General features: G+C 29.5%; 1 protein-coding gene across 1 annotated transcript in view; it reads left to right on the top strand.

Moving 5' to 3' along the window:
• The window catches only part of LOC129908494 (cadherin-related tumor suppressor), a 281,238-nt gene that overhangs the window by 44,469 nt on the left and 222,935 nt on the right, over positions 1-13,834 (top strand). The gene's annotated exons all lie outside the window — the stretch shown is intronic.

The raw sequence follows: 13,834 nt of genomic DNA, 5'->3' as shown, positions 1-13,834 counted from the left end.
GCAAATGTCTCTAACATAAAAATTAAAGTTTGTTGCTCAACTCTTTTGTTTGAGTGTTTAATTAAAATTTAAACTAAATTAAGAAATATACTTATCCTATAAATAAGTAAAATACAATTTTGTTCGTTAAAGATTATAAAGTTGTAACAACACAAAACATTGTTATGTATAATAGATCTCTGCAGAAGATAATGGAAAATTACTTTTGCTGTCTTAAAATTCACATCCACTTACGACACGACAAAAAGAATTATGAATTGTACAGAAGAAATTTGTATTTTTTTTTTTGTAATAAATCATATTTTACAAAAAAAGGAAAAAATACGCTTTTTCCTTTATTACTTTCTGAAATGTTTTATTTGAATAATTCTTGAAAACAAAAAGCCGCTTAAAAAAACGTTAAGAAATAGATGTTTTTTTAAAAAATCATATCTCGAATTTTGCAATTTAGAAAAAAAATGAGATGTTTATTTTTTTTTGTTGTATCTCTCCATTGGTAGGTATATTTCAAACTGTCGTAAAAAATTTCCTACAATATCCACTATAAAACCTATAATATCCACTTTTTCGAAACCTCACCTCAAGCATTTGTTACCGACTTCCAAAAAGGAGGAGGTATTCAATTCGTCTGTATTTTTTTTATTTTTTTTATGTTTGTTACCGCATAACTTTGGACTGAGTGATAATTCTTTTTGTATTGGAAAGCTGGTGGCTGCAGTGTGGTCCCATTTCAATTTCGTTCACTTTTAGCCACTCAAGTAGCACAAAAGTCTAAAATACACCAAAATATTTGGGGTATTTTTTGCACTTTCTTGATATGCATTTTGAATATAAAAAATATACCATTTTCTCGTATATAATAAACTCCGCTGGTTAAAAAATTAAACCGATTTTGGTATATAAATAGAGCTAGTGGTATAAAAAATGAACTGGTTTTTGGTGAAAAATTATTCCTTTGAAATTGAAAAATACACAATAAATCTATGGATAAAATACACCATTTAAATAATTCTGATTTATAATTTGAACCAAAGTTTATTTTTTAACCTTAAATAGTTTGATGAATTAAAATGTACACTATTTCTTATGAAATAAATGAAAATAAATTATTCTCTATCACAATACAATTAACTAATGATTAAATATGAATTTGAGTGCCTAATTTAAGAACGAAACAAATTCCATCTACTGATTTTAGATACTACCCCGTCTAAAAATCGAGCGCCTCGAAAATTTTAATGAATTAATGATTTTTTTTTTCGATTTTAAAAATCAGTTTTTCAAAAATAATAATTTTTTTGTTGTTTTTACATTTTTTTAGAAGCGTTCTCTTATTATAATATAAACGAATCGAAAAAAAGTAAGAATGCGGGATGATTAGGCCGATATAGTACTATTATAGTAAAATAATTATTCGCTGTCTTCATTATTTAAATGGCGGCCATGGAAAAATATGACGTCTCCCACTTATGCAGTCTGGTGAATTTTATGTCCACAGGGTGTACTTCCTACACCAAAGAGAGTGTACAAAATATACCGTTTCGGTTCATTTGAGAATCGAATAATTTTATGCACCAATAATGGTGTATTATAAAAACAATTGAATATCCGCGTATTTTTTGCACTTAATCTTAAAAGAAATGTTGAAATTTTGCACAGAAAAGATGATGGTATAATTTTTATAACATCTTTTTTGATAAATACACCATTTTATTCAAATTTCTCAATTTTACACCAAAATTAATGAATTTACACCAATTTATACACCAGTGTGCTACTTGAGCATAGGAACTATTTTAAGAACCATAAAACCCAGTTTTGATCCATTGAAGTCGGTTTTGTTTTTTTGCTAAAAATGATTATTTTAGAAAACTGTTCATAACTCAGTTTTGAAATTTTTAAGAATTTTTTCGACACCTACGCCATTCTTTAACAAATGTATCTATCAATGACTAAGGAGAAATGTTGTGAAAATTAAACACTTTACCTTCAGTAATACTTTTTGTACGCTTATTTAAAAACTGAAAATCTTCCAATGTAATGCTTCGACAATCTTATAAAAAATTGATTTTAATATCGGTTATCAACTTGGGTCCGTACCATTTCAATTAATTTAACAATATTAAAAAACGATAGGTAACTATTGTTTTCTTAGTCCAAGAATCATGAATTAAAAAGTTAGAAATTGTGAGAAGTGTGAGGACAGAAAGCTTCAGGAAAAAGCAAAATATGACAAACTGACCAAATACTTGCAGAAATAATCAACTCGAAAATCACAAATAAATTTGTTGCAAGGATTTTTGGGAAAAAATATCTTGAATAAAGAATGGGGAAAGTCCACATACTAGGATTGAAAAAAAAATTGATAATAAACTATGATTACTTCTTTGGTATCTCCCACTAAAACGAAATAATTTTGGTATATCTCAAGGTTTTCATTCGTAGAATATTTTTTTTCTGTTTTAACTTTTTAGAACTTTCCAAAAAAGTATGTACTTCGAATTCAAAGAAAAAAAAATTGGAAACACTTTGCATTCCTCCCCAAGTTTATTTTGCAAGTCATAAAACCTATTGCCCTCGTAACATATCCCTTAAGAAACTTAGTTTAAAAGAAAAACAAATTACCCATCTGGATTTGACTCTATACCCGTTAGCAGGGCAAACCAAAAGTCATATATCTCTTAACCCTTAACTATTATAAGTTTTTCCATATAAGTAGGTGAGCCACAAAAAATCTTTGTATCCAAAAGTGGGTTCCATCCAGAGAGACATCAGTTTCCCCCCTTCAAGCCCGTCTTTTACTACCAACCTTCTCTCAAAGCCAGTTGGTTGGTTTACTTGTTTAGATGGCGGCATAAAAAGCATATATGTATATAAAATCGCCTGCAGGTTATGCGTACATCTATCATCAAGTCTTTGAAAAGCTGGCTTAAAGGAATTTCCATTCTAACCAAATCGAGGTCAAAACAAAACCTCACCTCTTGAGCCTTTTTGCTATACTATATATTTTCATACAAACATGCTCATGTTGGCTATCAATGAAAAAATTCCTTCAATGGGGGGAATAAGCTAAAGCACTTTTCTTCAAAAAAAAAAACAAAAAAAAAAAAACTTTAAACAAAAATTGAAGAAAAAAAAAACAATGAACCAGTCCAGACTCTAAGGTTAGAGAGAAAGAGAGATAATAACATCAACTCTACCACCACCACACCGCCAGCATCATAGCCACCAAAAGTCAGCCTCTAGTATATCCTCGATTGAGCGCGCATATATCTACCGCCAGACCATAAATGGCCGACATCTCACATTACCTACTGTGCTTAGATTTATCCAATTTGCGCAGCAATAAATTATCCTTACTGTTACAAACGCTCGCTCTCTGTTTTGCTAGCTGAAGGCAAACAAAAAAAAAAAACACACACAAAAAACCCGCACCGCCGCATAGTGTATCTATGGGATATGGGAACGGGATGTGTGTGCTGCGCGAGTGTGAATATAGATGTGCTTTGATTTGCTCCCAGGTTCAAGCAGGTTCCGCATAACTTCTCCCATAGGAAAAACCTACTTCTTTTCTATTTCCACTTTATTCAAACTCTCGCAAAGACTATAAAATTATTTCCACAAAAAAATAAAGTAGGAAGCTCCATTTTCCAAAAGTGTAATTGAAATTTTCAACAATTTTTCACTTTCAAACTTGGAAGACCTAAAAATGCACGACGACACGACGACGGTCTTGAGAGATGAGCACATATCTTAACCATTGAAGTCATATCAAAACAAACAGAAAAAGTTGAACAAAAAAAATGAAAGGTAATTGCCCGGTCCAGTGGCCAAAGCCAAGAGTGCAACAGGCAGCTTAATGAGACTTCTTCATTGGCTGTGAGGCCAAAGTGCCAAAAGTCTTTCCACGAGGTGTAATTATATGCTGCCTCAGTTTTATATTTTTTTTTTTTTGTGCAAATACTTTCGCCAAGAGATCGAGATTCAACTACACTTTACCATTCAGCTTGGCCCGGGTTTCTACATTAAATGCGTGATATATTGCTCAAGGCGATATGGTTATAATATTTTTGTTTCTTTTTTTTTTTTATCTAGATCAAATTTAGCTTGGATTTATTTCGGGTTTTGGTGCAAAAAATGTTCCCCTCAATTGAGTCTTAAATTTTCACTATGATTATAGCGAGGAGGTTGAATTGAGTTCATCTTTTTGGGTCAAACTAATATTTAAGCTATAAATTGTTTTTTCGTTTATCTATTTTAAGTATCTTTTGTTTAAGACTTTAGTATAGTAATGGTTTTGCCGACTTTTTGAATTGAATAAAAAGGTTACTTGAATATTAGTTGAAATATTTTGTTGCAAATAAATTTACTATTGTTTCGATTCAGAAGCAGGAGAGTAGGCTTTGAAAAGAAATTTAATAATTACATAGCCACATGCAATCGGATTTGCATTACGCTAGGTTTAAATACTTGTTTTAATTTTAATTACTTGTAAATTAAATAAATTTAAAGCACTTATAACATTTTTAATTGTGTTTTCTCTTTTTCGTTTCAGGTATGTTAACGTGAACGATTAAATTTTGTATGTTTAATGAGTAAGTAAAATTTCTAAATATTGTTAATTGGATATTGGAAATAACGAGGAGATATGAGAACAAACAATCGGGCAATTGATTAAAAATATTAAAAATTAAAATGGAATTTCAATATCTGATATAAAATGCCACATAATCTTTCAGGATAACTCGCTCTCTTTTTGGATAATTTAAAAAAAAATTAATAGTCGAAAAATTACCGGAAACTGACTGTGATTTCAAAAATATGATGGACTACTATCTACTTACTGAAATTCTATTTCAACACGATGCAGTTAACTGAGATTTTGTTTTAATTATTTCTTAAAAATGAGTGTCTTTGTTGTTAAAACTTACGAATTGCAATGCTTATAAGGCAGTTTGAAGCATTAATTATCTTATTTTGATAAAATAGGATAAAACACTTTTCAAACTGATGTGCATCATGCAATCCTAATAAATGCCGGGCATGCGGCTATGTAAATTATATATTTTTAGAGTGACTGAATGTGCATACTTAATATTAAGAGATTTTCTTCAAAAAAATGATATCATTTAAAATCAATGTGAAAATCATCTTAATATTTGGTAGTTGAAACAATTTAAACAAATTTTTAAATTTGTTTGATATTTAGTTGGAATTCATCACAAAAATTTTTTTTTAAATTAAAAGGTCTTCACAAAATATAAGTAGATTTTCATCTTAAATTAAGTAGATTCTTTTAAATTAGCACATTAATTAGTGTACTAATGTCTATCAAATCTTAATTAGCGTTAAAAATAGTAAAACATTATAACTTAAGCTAGAATTGAGATAATCGAAATTTGTAAACGCCAAAAGTCCTTAAATAGACTATTTTCATTATAGTTGACATAGAATGGTTGTAATTTAATCTATTATTAAATTACATTTGCACCAATGTTTTGAATGATATTTCTATATTTATGACAGTTTAATCACAAAGTGATCAAAAACAACTTCACTGCAAATTCCAGTTATATTTGTAAAATCATAAATAATTAAGCTCTCTGATATTCCTATTTGAAACTATAGGAACAATGTAAGTCTCCTATAAAGTTAAATCACAGACAAATTAATTTCAATTAAATATTCATAATAGTTTATTACCAAAAATCAGATTTAAAACTTTAAATACCACTGCGATACCAAGATAAACCAGAATGTTACCATGATTTGCAAACAATTTCAATCCAAATTTGGTTTTCAAACTTGTAAATGTAAATAATGTTAGTTTTATAACTCAATATAGTTTTTCTACTAATTTGTACTTTTTCTTCAAGAAAAATGAAATTCAACCAAAGGGACAACTTTTTAGACAGTGAATAGTATTTTGGCCCATTATCCTTCGCTTAAAATGTGTTTAAATAAATATTGTTTAAAAAAAGTAGGTAAAGTCAAATTGATTTCAAGAAAAAATGTGACTTGTCATGTTATACAAATAAGCCTTTCAATTATTGTTAAAATCGAAGTTTAAAATTATTTTCTTTAAAAACCATTTCTAGAATTTGATATGACGATCTTGATTCTTCATTTTTGTTTCGGCAGTCAGATTGCTTAACTTTAATTGCTTAGCGGTTAACCAAAAAAAATTACTAGAAGCTTTTTTCTAGAGCGTTCAATTTTATGTAAGAAAATGATTAAATCTATCCTTTTTGATGAATCATTAAAAAGTTATAAAATTCAAAACTCAAAAACATAATCTTTCCCATGTAAATCATATGGGAAAAAGAAATTTGCCATGCGGCAGTACTTAATATTAATATTAAGGGTTGTAACTTTTACAGTACCTTTTTTTTCATGATTTCCAACAATATTTTCGATATAACTATGAACAAAAAGAAATAATTTTTTTTAATTAGTCCATAGTTTACCCAAAAAGGTCATAATTTCATTTATTTTGAATTTTAAGTTTGAATAACTTCAAATGGGTTCAATCTATGAAAAAATTTGTGAAAGATATTTTGTAGAGCGCTCAATTTACTGTAAGAATAATACTACAGTTAATTTTTACAATGCCTTATTGTAAAGTAACAAAAATTGGAAACAAAAAATCATTTTTTTCCCATTTTATTTATACGGAAAATAGAAAATTAGAAAAATGCTCCTTTAAATATTAATATTAAGAGCTCATTTTTTGAGAGACAATTTTGGAAAATATTGAGTTTTTTTTTTTGAAAAACGAAAGTTATATATTTTTTTTTGATAATGTACCTATTCTAAGTATAACTCATCAGAAAAATGAAGAATAGTTCGAACCATCTATTTTCAACATATTTTTTCTTATGAAGATTTATAAAATTTTTTCGTAAAATTTGTTTTTACTAAAATAACATTAAAATTTATTAATTTTGTTTCCCTTAAAAAGTCTATAACATTCCAAAGTTCGATTAGCTTACACTGATTGAAAAAACAACTTAAAATCAACGAAAACCACTTTGATTCAACTATTTTTCGAAATGATTTTGCATTGAAAACGAAGATTTTAAAATCAAAGTAGAACATCGTTAGTTTAAAGTGGTTTACCGTCATAAAACATCTTCAAATCAAAGTTGTTTCAACTTAAAAAAAGTATCAATTTATTAAAAAAAAAAAAAAAAAAAATGGGCAGCCACTGGGGATCGAACCTACAACTCTTGGGTTACTAGGCGAATGCTTTACCAAAGTGCTATCTCACTAGAGTGATAAAATGCAACAAAAGCTGAAGTCCGACAAAAATAAAATAATTTTTTACGTTGTTTCAATTTCATTTTGAAGAAGTTTCATGTTAATTTTTTCAACATTAAATCAACGTTGAACATTTTACGTTGCGTTTTTTCCCTTACATTATTTTCAATTATTTTTCTTTAAGAAAGAACGTAACAACAAACGCTTCCAAATATTAGGAGGAATCAAAAACATAATTTATTTTCATTTAAATAACAAAAATTAACAAATTAAAATACAAGTTTTACTTGAAAACATCTTAGAGAGATGTCAATAAACCTCTTTTGATATTAAAGCACGTAATTTTTTTGAAATCAACAAGAAGAAGAAGAAGAACTATAAGATTTGTACGTTACCTATAATAAAAATGATGGAAAAACCCATGAATTATTCGACTATTATAACCATCATCATGCTTACTGCTTGTCACTTTAATTATACAACATAACATTGGCAACAAGTTAAATAATAATCAGCTTGTCACAATAAATTGCCTTCATTGCTGCTGCTGCTGCTGCACTCAGTTCTCTTCTGATATGTGCTTGGCTTCAACATTGTTACAAAACAATTTTTCAACATCATTTACCAAAGTAATTAAACTTAAGGATCTACCATTTCCTTTCAAAGTTTTTTTTTTTTTTATATATCTCTTTCAGTTAGTTTCTGTTTCATTCTATCTTAAAGCTTTACAACTATAAAGCCAATCAAGTTAAATGGCAAAAGCCATCTTTGGCGACAAATGACTAAAAATCTCTACGATACGACGACCTCACCCCCTTGCTTCCTTTTTTACAATCATCACATAAAATTATCAAGTTTTCCATCACTTTGATGTTGAATGCTGAACTGGAGATTTCTTCTACTGCAGCTATGAACAATTCCAGATATTCTTCTCTCTATCACATCTCCTAACTATGGTCAAACATGCTTTTCCTATATAACAACACCACCAACAACAACATACCAACACGAATTACTAACTAAATGTGCATCACAAAACAACAACAAAAAAAAAAGGTTATAGATATGAACGATGCCAAAGTATCTACACACAATTATCCCAATCAAAGAAACGGTTTTATTCTGCGTACGAGTATCTTTGAGATACTCCTCAAAACCCAAACGCATCATCTCCACTCTATGATGCTCTATGTTTTCCAGTACAAACCAACATAAGCTTATTCGTCTTGAAGTAGTTTGCGATTTCTACCATTTCAAAACGACGACTATACGATGTATCTCTCTCCACCAAACAGAAGCTACGGATATGCTATTGAACACAAAAAGATACAAAAATAAAAATCCGCACATCTATTTCAATAAGCAACAAAAAAAAAAAAAAAAAACAGCAATGCGAGTAATAAATGAGGGAAAGATATCAAAATGGATAAATTGATAAACTTAATTGTAGTATAGTTAAGGATTTATGGGGGGAGTTTTTTGCTCACTCTCTGACTTCGTTTCGACTTGGAACGGCGGCGGCGGCGGTATACTCTTCTTCATCGTCGTCATGACCATGGGCTCGAATCTTGATGATGATGATGGTGATGGTTTGTCCCGGCAGATGGAGGAGGCGGATCTTATTCCACACCAGACATAATAGAACGAGGAGAAGACACACCAAAAAATAATACAAAAAAAAAAAGAATCTAAAAGAGGCCCAAGTTCGAGTTCGAGTTTAAGTCCCGAGTCCGAGTCGAAGTTGGAATTTTTCTTGCACTTGTTCTTGGATATCTTTTGTGTGTTTTTTTATTTTTTTTTGTATTTTTCTAGAAACTTTTTTTTTTTTATTTTATATCTGTCGGATTGTGGAACCTCTTGTTAGGTCATTGATTTCATCTGTTTTCTAGTTAGTTTTATACCTGTCTGTCTCTTTTGTTGTACCATTTAGATATTAATTTTAGCCGCGTGGTGACGACGGGGCCCTAGAGCATGCCACAGCAATCACACACAAAGAAAAGCGGGCGGGGGTCTCTTCTTCTCTCGCGCGCTATTGAAGTGAGAGATGAAGATTTAAAAAAAAAAAATAAAAAGATGTTAAGATACAAAAAAGACGAATAAATAAACCAAGACGAATGAAAAGAGTTAAGAAAATAAAGTGTTATGTTTTGTTGTTTGATGGAATAACCTTTTATAGGTGCAGTAATATTGGTTATTACTTCCAGTCGGTTCGAATTTGATATCTTCATTACCACAGCTAACATCAGCGCGAGGATATATACCAACGTGAAGTGACGAACAATATAACAGCTACAACAACAACAATAAAATATATACAAACAAAAAATATATAAAAGGAATCATCTATAGGGACGACGACGAGACGTAGCATGAATTAAAAAAGCATAGTTCCTCTACTCCTGCCTTTTTCATCTTGACAGTGCAATGGTAAAAAATGTAAATTAGTACTGTGCTGGTGGGTGTTGGTACTTTGCACTTTGGTGTGGATGTTTTATTTGATTTAAATGATTGTTATTACCACGAATAGGGAGACGATAGTGTCTTATGATTTTTTTTTTTTTTTTTTTGGTTTAAGCCACTTTAACTATTTATACATTCTGAATAGGAGAGAAAAAAAAAAAACCAAAAGCGCATTAACTGGGTGAGGTGTTTAAGAGATTATTATGACAAACAAAAAAAGGTCTTGGAGATATTTTATTGCTTTATTCATTCGAGCTAGGCGAGCATTCAATATGATATCTAGTTTGGAAAATATCATTAAAATAGAAGGTTTTTTTCTGTTTTTTTTTTTGTATTAAATTCGTGATGGTGTGATCGAAAAGTTAAGAAACATGCCAACAAATAAAAACGCCGAATAAATAACACTTTTCTTTTAAGGAAAAGAAATATATTAAACAAATGAAAAAAAAAGAAAGAAAAACCATCACTATTTGTTTTATCTATGATTTGATTGGTGTTGTTATTAAAGTTATCTTTAACACACCCATTTTTTTTTTGTAACATAGCTATTTTGATGATTGTTAGTCATGAAAAATAAATATAATGTGTTAATCATGCCTTTCATATGTTAACAAATCTTTACATTTTCTTTTTTTAACGTTTTAACAAATGGCAACCCTGATTTTCTTTCAATATAATGACATGACAACCCTTTCGAGTTCTATTAATATTGGACTATAATGCAATTAACCAATTAATTTATAAAACTGGTGGGGAAGGCATAAAATATTGCTATATCCTCTTTTTTTATAGGAATACTTCTTCAATACAAAAGAGTTGATATGCAAACTTGCGATTTTATGTAAGAAATATTGTTTATTTCTTATTTTTGAATATTCATAAATAATTTTACTATTATAATTCCCTCAAACAATAGGTCGATATGAGTACCAAGTAGTTTTGACTCTTATAAGCCAAAACGAGAATATCCATGAAAGATAGAGAAATGTTTTTATTTATTTCCAATTTTTTTTTTAAATGATGAGGGGGAAGTTTAAAATGTCTTCATAGATTTGATTGAACATTATTTTTTTTTATACCTACTATTTTAACTTTTACAGAATATTATTTTTAATAATGAACTTTTATTTATCCAGGTTACGGAAGAATTCAAAGTGATTGCATAGGCTTTGTCACCTTTGTCATCCCCTTATCAGTTAGCCATTTTCAAATTCTGTAGAAACTTGTCTAAATTATCTTAACTCTCCACAAGGTACTTAAATGGGCGGGGAAATTTGGACTCAATGTCAACTTTCAAATAACCAATCTCGTAATCTTCTTTATACAAAAATACAAAAGTTCGCAACTTACTGTTTCAGAAGAAGCTTAATATTTTGGTCTCATCTAAGAAGAAAAAATTTAAACTGAAGCGTTGAAGGTGTCAGAAAGGCAAATCGCAATGCATACGTATCATAAGAAAACTACTGAAATCAGTGGGCATTGGTTTGGATACGAATATCTTCTAAACGGTTAAAGCAATCAATTTGATGCCACGAAATTTTTGTAGATCGTTTAAGCCCCTACAAGAATATATCTTGATAATTTGAAAATAATGAAGTTTCAGTGGTTTGGAAAATTTTTAAAACTAAAAAATGTTTTTATAATTTTTTTTAACATTGACCTCAAATATCTTTCAAATGGTTAGATTAATAATTTTGCGGAGCAAACTGTTTCCTACAAGAATATGTCATGCGCGTTCGATTATTAAATTTTTTCATTATGTTACAAAATTTAGAACAAAAAACGAATATTTAAAAATTTTCTCGATTTTTGGACCTCAAATATCTTCTTACGAATAACAGAGTTACGCGCGACAGAGTTACGGCCGTCAAAGTTACGCGACACCGAAGTTACGAAAAACTAGAGTTACGAATTCTAAAGTTATGTTAAGCTATGACATGTGATTTTTGGGTTGGCAACAATTGCGAGGAACGATATGGAATTATGGAAACATAAATAAGAGAATATCGATACGTAGGTGCAATATTAGTTGGACAAATAAGAAGTTAATTTCAATTATGTCCCCCAAACTTACATAAGTATACTTATGTTTTTTTTTTCTATTTCAACGTTTTTGCGATCTTCTCACAAAAACGAAACCATATATGTATATCTATACCTATCCAATCAAAATTTTACAAGATTAAATAACACCCATTTTCGCTTTACTCCTTTAGTTCTGACCAATGCAAAAATGTTAATCTCTTGTTTGTATTTCCATAATTCCATATCGTTCCTCGCCATTGTTGCCAACCCAAAAATCACATGTCATAGCTTAACATAACTTTAGAATTCGTAATTCTAGTTTTTCGTAACTTCGGTTTCGCGTAACTTTGACGCTCGTAACTCTGTCGCCCGTAACTCTGGTATTCGTAACTTCGTCGGTTTCCCCTTCTAAACGGTTAGATAAACGAACAAATGTTTAAGATCTTTTTTGTAGAGCGTTCAATTTTCTATAAGAATATGTAAAGAAAAATGCTAAAAAGTCAATTAATAAAAAAATGATTTTTTTTTAGTAGAAGCTTGATGGAAAAAATGGAAAATTGCTAAGCGGAGGACCTTCTAATTAATATAAAGAGCTCATATTTGGTGTGTATATTCTAGACGTGTCTAGAAATTGATTTTTCGCAGTACAAAATCGAAAAAAACGAATTTCGATTTTTTTGACTCACTTAATAAATTTGGGGAATATCGTAGCACATAAAATTATGAAATATTCTTTGCAAAAAGGTGATTTTATATTAAAACTTCGCATCTGAATCTGGGAGGGTGAAATTTTCTTTAGAAAAGTTTAATCATAGTTTCCGATTTGTATTTAAAATTTTTCTAAAATAAGTTGAAGATATTTCCTCATATAATTATTCCCTCCCATTCAGGTATCTCGAATTCGGAATGATTTTTTCTTAAACGGGGTCAAAGGTCACAAAAACTTAATTTTAGACGGTGAGTGATAAAGAAAACTTTGTGCGACAATTTTTTGTAAAATAAGCCCAGCTTAAAATTTATAGTACATATTTTTTTATATTTAACCTACTAATATTGAAAAAAATATAAGTAAGGGACCCCTTTAAGCTTAGCGAATGGAAGAATATTCAGAACTTGCTATCCACCACCCCAATTACAACCTTTTTATCTACCAACAAATAGGCCTGTATGCATTTTTACTTGTAATCTATGTATTTTCCTGTCTTTGACCATTATTCGTTTTTTCTTGCATTTGTAGTGGATAGAATATTCTTGAGTGAAATCATATTATCTTGTCTTGTTATGATAAAGTTAATGGATATAAATATTTCCTTAAAAGATTTCTTTTCGGAAAAGTTTCCTTTTTCATTTATGAAGTAATAAAGTTTTTTTTCAAGAACCAAAACCTTCAATCAACCACCAACATTAGAGAAAAAAACTTGTATTCTAATTTCTTGCCGTCTAATCTTATTAACCATGATAAGTCTAAATCGGCTTAGTCGTTAAGACTGCTTTACGAGGTCGTTAGAATGGTTTTTTTTTTTTCTGTAACAAGAACAAGAAAACACAAAAAAATACATTTCATCCAAACCACAAATTTATACGATATGACACAAGTCATTGATAGCACTTTTATTCCCTTAAGGAAATATATAAGTAAAATCCCCAAAACCACTTAACTAATTTAATGATTTTCTCTTAACTTTGATTCCTTTTTCCTCGAAAAATCAGTAAATAATTAAGAAATTACCACCAAATAAACTTCACTCACGACCTGTCACATAAAAAATAGGATAACAAAAAATATAAAATTTTGGAAAAAAAAAAAAAAAAACAGACAAGACAAGACCAAAAAAAAAAAAACCTTCAACCAATGAATAAATGTTGTCGCCTTCCAAAATACCCATATCCATGTGCGTGATTTGGTTAGGTCACCGCTTAAAAGCCCTTATCTCATCTTTTGTTATTTTTTTCTTGTTCGTTGTATTTTATTCTTCGGTCTTTTTTGTCTGCCGAAATTTTTTTTCAAAAAATAAAAAAAATATATAATAAAAAAACAACAACAACAACGATGTAACTTCACAATCGCCAGTCCAGTGTTGTCGTATAT

Source organism: Episyrphus balteatus, chromosome 1 (assembly GCF_945859705.1).
Source record: "Episyrphus balteatus chromosome 1, idEpiBalt1.1, whole genome shotgun sequence".
NCBI classification, from domain to species: domain Eukaryota; kingdom Metazoa; phylum Arthropoda; class Insecta; order Diptera; family Syrphidae; genus Episyrphus; species Episyrphus balteatus.
The sequence above is the reverse complement of the archived record's forward strand: the minus strand, read 5'-3'. Positions and strand labels throughout refer to the sequence as shown.